We start from the raw sequence: 8723 nt of genomic DNA on the forward strand, positions 1-8723 counted from the left end.
AACTATTTTTCATCAACATTGTTCAAGTTAATGATTATTAATTTTTATACTTTGATGATTAGGAGTGATAGAGGCCGTACCCCACCAAATTAAAACATATTAAATGCAGTACATGAAAGTGAACCAAGTCGTCTCCCAACGACCAATATTTTCATTCAAAGCGAATTTTCCAGATGAACACAACAATAAAACACAGGGGGGGGGTTGGCAGACAGATTCGGAATGCTAATCAATAGATTAATTTAAATGCTACAGTGACTAAAACCGTATTGACATCCCTGATTCAAACGCAATTTCACTTATCATAGGCCACCAAATTAACACCAACCCTGCCTTGTCTCAATCCACTAGATAATAATTCACTAAGCGAAAATTACAATCTAGCTTCATTATGCAATTAAGTAATGCACGCATCCTTAAATTCTTGACAGCCAAGCTACATACATTAAGCATGAACGTATCTTAAACAAAACACATGCAATTACTCTGTAAATTAAGCATTGACAGATTCACCACATGCATTCCACGAATTCAGAACAAAACATGGCAGATTTCACAAAACAAGCACAACCTCAAAGCTTCATTGCATTTTTCATCAAGGAGTCAATACACGAATTTAGCTAGACATGGAAATGAGTAATTAAACACTTCAAAACTGAAATCACAAAAATCAGAACCAAGAACCCTAACTATCAAATCTGAAAACGCAATTTAAGAGCAAAAATTGAGATTTCAAAGCTTAAATGGAATGCAAAACGGTGATATCATATATAAATGCGAAAACCCCATGAATGGGTATTGTTCCAAGTCAATAAAACCCACAAAACGAACTGCCCAAGCAAGAAAACGAATTCAAAACGTAAAACCCTCAATGGCAGACCTAATTCGTGGTCATATCACCCATGCCACTCAGAATTACAAAACTGCCATTATGAGCCGCAGAATTACAAAAATGCCACTCTAGGCCTCAAATGTTGACCCATTGACTTTGCTGACGTGGAAATGACATGGAAATGATGTGGCAATGATGTGGAAAGTTTCTTCAACTAAATATTAATGTCCAAGCTCCAAAATTGCTTCACCCAAATACCTAAAAATAATTAAAAACAAAAATTAGGCCAAATAATGTGAAATTAGTCCAAATTCGGAATAGTGGCCCAATAAAGCCCAACAGATGAAAAACACTCTAATGATGAACAATTAAGCACTAATCAACTGTCTAATGGGTGCACAAAGGCTAGTGGAATAGAAGAAAATAATGACTCATCAAAATTGACCACACTTACCCTTTTGCACTCCTGGGCAAAATTAAAGAGTAAAGCAAAGCAAGGACATCACAAACATAACAAGAGAGACAAAAAAGACACAAGACAAACAGACACATGACAAACGGACTCGACACAGACAAATGGAAACACATCTAACACAGAAGGATTCAAAGCTGCAAGGTATCCGTGAACATCATCCAAGCAGTTCAAAACATGTCAAGTACTCAGTTCAGCTTAAGGAGAGAATTGAAAGCAACATAACCTCACGAAATATGCACTGTATCACTCAAATCTCTAGGCTACTGTTTACTCTCAAAGCACCCCTGAAAAACAAACATCAAACAGACTTGGCAAGCCTCTAGAACAAACAACCAAACCAGAAACACATGCAGGTCAAGATCAGAAGGACTTTTCAAGGTTGTAATGGGGCTGAGGACAAGGTGTGGAACATATGGATAAGTAGCTAAGAAACCAAGGAAATAGAGGAGCAATGGGGAATAAGTCTCAATCAATCATGAAAGTAATCCCAAACACCAACACTTCCAACTTCGGTTCTCACACAATGCTCAAATCCAAACTCCCTTTTATTTCTTTTCTTTATTCTCTTTTCTTTTCTTTTTGTTTTCTCTCTTTTTTTTTATACAAAGAACATGCAGAGAAACAACAATTTTGAAATCCCACTTTGGTGTACAAATGAGCAATTCCAAGAACCAACCAACAACAAGTGCGCGCACAACCACACTTGTTGTGCGCGACCACACTTAATTGAGCACCAATTCCCAAAACAATTCCAAAGCTCCAAAATTTCCTAAGGTAGGAATAATTATGGTTTTTCAGGCTAAGGGCTTGTAATGAGCTGTAGAACAATGAAAGGGTATGCAGGCTCAAAAAGGGGTATCAACAGAAATAGTTCAAGGTAGGCTCATCTGGCTATAGGCTCACAAAACAAAATTGCCTAAATCATATCCCAACATGCATGTGTATCAGGAAAGTATCAGAAAGAGTCAAGCCAAGGCCACTGTGCAAGCATTCAAGAGGCGGTATCACACAACAAAGAACAGAGAGTGGCTCAAATTCTCACACAGGATAAAACAATTCCAAAAGCAACTTGACATGCAAAGACAAAGCAAAGATATCAGTTCACAGAATAACCAACAACTCATCCTCCAAAAGTGAAGTGAGTGTTCCAAACAGAAAGCAAAAACATAACACTAACTAACACAAATTAACAAAAAGGAATAAACAAACGAAAACAACAACAGACAGACAGACCTGGACAAGTATAATAAAAGTAAAGAAGAAGGGGAAGAAAACTCCCTGAATCATGGTGAAACAGTAGTGGGGTCAAGTAGGGAAGTTTCCTCCACAATAGTATCCACCAAGGCAGGATTGCTGAGGAATGGCTTAAGACGATGCCCATTCACTTTGAAGCTCTTATCTGTGGACTGGCTTTTGATTTCAATTGCACCATAAGGATAAACATTAGTGACAACAAAAGGACCAATCCACTTTGATCTTAACTTACCCCCATGAGTCCAAGTCTGGAGTTATACAGTAAAACTTGCTGACCAACAACAAACTCCTTTCTAGCAATGGAGCTATCATGGAATCTCTTGGTCTTCTCCTTGTAGAACATAGAGTTCTGATATGCCTCCAAACGGATCTCATCCAACTCGTTCAACTACAGCTTCCTTTCCTCCCCAGCTTGATCAAGAGAGAAGTTGCATGACTTGACAGCCCAGTAGGCTCGATGCTCTATCTCCACTGGAAGGTGGCATGGCTTACCAAAGACAACCCGATAAGGAGACATCCCTATAGGTGCCTTGTAAGCAGTCCTGTGAGCCCATAGAGCGTCCTCAAGTCTATTGCTCCAATCCTTCCTGTTGGGCTGCACAATCTTCTCCAAGATCCTCTTGATTTCTCTATTTGAGATCTCGACTTGCCCATTAGTTTGGGGGTGATATGGTGTAGAAAGTTTATGCACAACCCCGTACTTTTGAAGCAAAACCCCCAAGGATCTATTGCAAAAATGGGTGCCTTGGTCACTAACAATAGCTCGAGGAACTCCAAACCTGCAAAATATGTGAGACCTAACAAAATCCACAACAACTCGAGCATCATTAGTTCTAGTGGCTTTGGCTTCCACCCATTTTGAAACATAATCAACAGCAAGCAAGATGTAAGTGAAACCAAAAGAGACAGGGAAAGGGCCCATGAAATCTATACCCCAGACGTCAAACACCTCACAAAATAGCATGGGTTGTTGAGGCATCTGTTGTCTCTAAGAAATGGCTCCTCCTGCTCGTTGGCATTCCTCACATGTGCTACAAATCCTCCACGCATCTTTGAAGATGGTGGGCCAATAAAATCTGCAATCTAGCACCTTACGAGCTGTCCTTTGTGTGCCAAGGTGACCACCAGGTGCAGATGAATGACAAAATTTGAGGACCGAGTCAATCTCATGGTCCGGAATGCATCTCCTGGTAACCTAATCACTGCACATTTTCCATAGATAGGGGTCATCCCAAATGTAGTACCTAGCATCGCTCTTGAGTTTATCACATTGAGCTCTGGATGCTAGGGGAGGAAAAACAGAAGCAGCAAGATAATTAACAATGTTAGCAAACCAAGGTGAGGAAGAAGTAGAGAGTGTCAACAAACTTTCATCAGGAAAGTCATCCCGGATCGGTGTAGCATCATCAGTAGACCTCTCAATCCTGCTTAGGTGGTCTGCAACCAGGTTTTGTGCTCCGCTCCTATCACGGATCTCCAAATCAAATTCTTGGAGCCAGAGCATCCATCTTATCAACCGAGGTTTTGATTCTGCCTTCTTCAACAGGTACTTAAGAGCTGCATGGTCAGTAAACACAACAACAGGAGAACCAAGCAGATAAGATCGAAACTTTTCAAGTGCAAAAACTACCGCAAGGAGCTCTTTTTCTGTTGTGGTGTAATTTGATTGGGCAACATCTAATGTCCTGGAGGCGTAGTAGATTACCCTCGGCTGCTTATTAATCCTTTGAGCTAGAACAGCCCCTAATGCATAGTTGGATGCATCACACATAAGCTCAAATGGGGCTGTCCAGTCGGGCGCCTGAATGATTGGAGTTGTGGTCAGGGCCTTCTTGAGGCAATCAAAAGCCTCTTTGCATCCTTCATCAAAGATGAAATCAACATCCTTTTGCAATAGGTTGGACAGTGGGAGGGCCTTCTTACTAAAGTCTTGAATGAAGCGCCTGTAAAACCCTGCATGGCCAAGAAAAGAACGAACCTCTCGCACAGAAGAGGGGTAAGGCAATTGTGAAATAATTGAGATCTTGGCAGGGTCAACTTCAATGCCCTTTTTTGAAATTATGTGCCCCAATACTATGCCTTGTTCTACCATGAAATGACATTTCTCAAAATTGAGAACAAGGTTAGATTGGATGCACCTATTTAAAACTCTGTCCAAACTATCCAAACATGCATCAAATGAGGACCCATATACAGTAAAGTTGTCCATAAACACCTCTATGCATTTTTCAAGAAAATCGCTAAAAATGCTAAGCATGCACCGCTCGAATGTGCCAGGGGCATTGCATAGGCCAAACGGCATCCTCCTATAGGCAAAAGTGCCAAAGGGGCAGGTGAATGTGGTTTTCTATTGGTCCTCAGGTGCAATGTGAATTTGAAAATAACCAGAAAACCCATCAAGAAAGCAATAATGGGACTTACCTGCAAAGCGCTCAAGCATCTGATCAATAAAAGGCAGGGGGAAGTGGTCTTTTCTGGTTTCTTGATTTAGCCTTCTGTAGTCAATGCAAACCCTCCAACTGTTTTGCACTCTTGTTGGAATTAGCTCCTCTTTTTCGTTCTTGACTACAGTGAGGCCAATCTTTTTTGGAACAACATGGATGGGGCTAACCCACTAACTGTCAGAAATGGGGTAGATGATCCCAGCTTGTAGAAGCTTGGTCACCTCCTTCTTTACAACATCCGAGATGACAGGGTTGAGTCGCCTCTGTGGCTGTCTCACTGGCTTTGCTCCATCTTCCAACAATATCCTGTGCATGCATGTTGATGGGCTAATACCAGGGATGTCAGCTAATGTCCATCCAATTGCCTTCTTATGCTTCTTAAGAACTTGCAACAACCTCTGCTCTTGTTCAGCAGTGAGGGAGGTGGAAATGATGACATGCAGTTTGTCCTCCTCCTCTAAGTAGACATACTTGAGGTTGTCTGGCAGTGGTTTCAACTCTAGAGTACTGGATGCTGGCTGAATATCAGGAACCAGAGGGGAGGGAGAAATGGGTTCTACAGCCTGTACCTGAGCATAACAATCAGATGCATATGTACTTCCTGCAACATGGTTAGTGCAACCTGATTGTATAACATCAAAGTGAATAGGTACAACATCTAGAGAGTCAAACTCATTAGATTCCATATTATCCACATCATATTCAGCATCATCAGAATCAGAAGCAGAATCAGAATCAAGAACATCAATGCATGCAAATTCAGATAACTCAGACACGAATGAATGTTTTAATGCATGCAAAGAGTGGAAATCAGAAATCAATCCATCAACAACATCATCAATAATATCCACGTGAAAAACAGAATGATCCTCAGAAGGATGTTTCATGGCATCCAGAATGTTGAATCGCACAACAATATCATCAAACTCCATGGACAAAGTACCTGCATGGACATCAATTTTGGTTCGTGCAGTTTTCAAAAATGGTCTGCCTAAAATGATTGGTGCAGAACCATGTGAAAATCCCTCTTCCATGTCAAGAATGTAAAAATCAGCTGGGAAAATCAATTCACCGACACGAACCAAAACATCATCAACCAAACCTGCGGGGTGGACAACACTTCTATTTGCCAACTGAATCACCACACCCGTAGGTTGCAGGGGTCCAAGAGAAAGAGATTTAAAAATAGATAGAGGCATAACATTTATTGAAGCACCAAGATCAAGCATTGCATTTTCAAATTTATTGTTACCTATGATGCAAGGTACACAAAATGTACCTGGGTCCTTGCACTTCTCAGGAATCTGAGGAACAAATTTACCTATCAATGCTGACACGTTTCTACCCATGCTGATCTTTTCGTTTCCCTTTAGCCTCCTCTTGTGCGTGCAAAGCTCCTTTAAGAACTTTGCATATCTGGGAATCTGTTTAATGGCATCCAACAGAGGTATGTTCACCTCCACCTTCCTGAAAGTTTCCAAGATCTCCCTGTCAACCTCTTCCATCTTTTTGCTTGGAATGGCTCTTGGAGGGAAAGGAAGAGGTATGGAAGGTGCAGCAGTAGAGGTGGAAGGTGTAGAAGTCGCACCAGATGTGGAAGGACCAGCTGCATGAGCATCACGCTTTCTCTGAAGTGTGGCAGGGTCGGCTTCCTTTGGAGGTGTAGGCTCGGAAGTGGGAACTTCAATGTTCTTCCCAGATCTCAAAGTAATGGCACTCACATTCCTAGGATTTTCCACCGTCTGTGATGGAAGCTTGTCAGAATTCTGAGCCTGTGCCTGGTTTAGCTGAGTGGCCATCTGCCCCATTTGATTTGTCAAACTCTGGATTGAGGCCCTAGTCTCCTGCTGAAATTGCATATTTTGAAGGGTCATCATCCTGACTAACTCCTCCAATGAAGTAGAAGAAGAAGGTGCAGGTGCTGCAGCAGGAGCTGGTGTGGGTACAGGTGGAACAGGAGCAGCTTGTGGTGCAGGTGCAACTCTTTGTTGTGGAGGTGGTTGCACATTTTGAAATTGTTGGGGCTGCTGGTTACCCTGGTTTCCCCATCTCAAATTAGGGTGATTCCTCCATCCTGGATTATATCTGTTGGTTTACAAATCATGGTGGTTTTGTTGTTGCTGTTGGGGCCTATTGTTGTTGAAAATATTTGCTGCATAGGCCTGAGGGGTATCCACTGGTGTAGAAGAAGAAGCCTGTTGTTGTAATGCTGGGCAAGAGTCTGTAAAGTGATCAACAGATGTACAAAGGCCACAAACTCTTGCAGTTGGAGCTCTCTGATTGGAAGCAAGTTGGTTGACCAGTGTGGTAAGAGCATCAATCTTACTCTCCAACTTCTTCGTGTACTCGACTGCTCCGACATCATGAACACCTCTAACAACTATGGCATCACTCCTTGTGCCAAATTGTTGAGAATTTGAAGCCATGTTCTCTATTAATTGTCTGGCTGCAGCTGGGGTTATGTTACCAAGGGCACCACCACTTGCGGCATCAATCATATTTCGATCCATGTGGTGCAAGCCTTCATAAAAATACTGCAGGAGGAGATGTTCAGAAATTTGATGGTGTGGACAGCTTGAACAGAGATTCTTGAACCTCTCCCAGTACTCATAAAGGGTCTCCCCAGATTGCTGCTTGATGACAGAAATCTCCTTCCGTATGGCTGTTGTCCTTGAAGCAGGAAAGAACTTGGCAAGGAACAATCTCTTCAGGTCATCCCAGCTTGTGATGGACCTGGGTGCTAGGTAGTACAGCCAGTCTTTCGCATTACCCTCCAAAGAATGAGGGAAAGCCTTCAAGTATACATGGTCCTCTTGTACATCTGCAAGCTTCATGGTGGAACAGACGACATGAAACTGCTTCAAGTGTTTGCACGGGTCCTCACCTACAAGACCATGAAACTTTGGCAACAAGTGTATCAAACCAGTTTTCAGCACATATGGAACCTCCTCCTCAGGGTATTGTATGCATAAACTATCATAAGTGAACTCTGGTGTAGTGAGCTCACTCATGGTTCTCTCATGAGGTGGAGGAGGTTGAGCCATGTTATCAGTATGAAAATGCTCAGAATATACAGTATGCTCATAATGCAAAGAATGAGGAGTGTTAGGAATGTGATGAGAATCAGAAGAATCAGGAAATGTCACTGAATATTCAGCATGCAAAGATGGATTCCTAGGATGCCTACTTCCTCTATGGAATGTCCTATCAATCTCAGGGTCAAATGGTTGTAATTCACTTGGGTTTCCCCTAGTCATGCACCAAAAAGCATTAATTGTGGTGATATTGGCATAACAAAGAGTATAACTACAAGTATACTCAAACGACCTTCAAATGACTTGAAAATTGGTAGGATATGCCTTTGAGTTGTCAAACAGAAGCACAAAAAAAATCAGATCAAAACTCAAAGCACAAGTATTTTTGACAATTTTTCAAAAGTAAGAAAAATGAAGAAAAATCACAAAAAACATTGCTGAAATGTAGAAAATGGCATTTTCTGGAGATTCTGGGAAATCAAATTCTACCCCAAATCCATATAAAATAATAGTGATTCTGATAACCAGAGCAAAAGTTATGGTCCTTTGAAGTTTCACTAAAAATCAGTCCAAAAATTTTTTGAATCTCTTAACTCAGACCATACCAACTGCTCTAGCTATTTTTCCTATCAAGTTCAACGTCTTAGAAGTGGGGGAAAAAAATTTCAACTCAAAACAAGCTC

General features: G+C 41.5%; 1 pseudogene; it reads right to left on the reverse strand.

Moving 5' to 3' along the window:
- Positions 1–339: 339 nt before the first annotated feature.
- Positions 340–8411, reverse strand: LOC146886833 (uncharacterized; annotated as a pseudogene).
- Positions 8412–8723: the final 312 nt, after the last annotated feature.

This window comes from Vigna unguiculata, chromosome 4, assembly GCF_037176805.1.
Source record: "Vigna unguiculata cultivar grain cowpea cultivar isolate G323 ecotype 2 chromosome 4, ASM3717680v1, whole genome shotgun sequence".
NCBI lineage: Eukaryota > Viridiplantae > Streptophyta > Magnoliopsida > Fabales > Fabaceae > Vigna > Vigna unguiculata.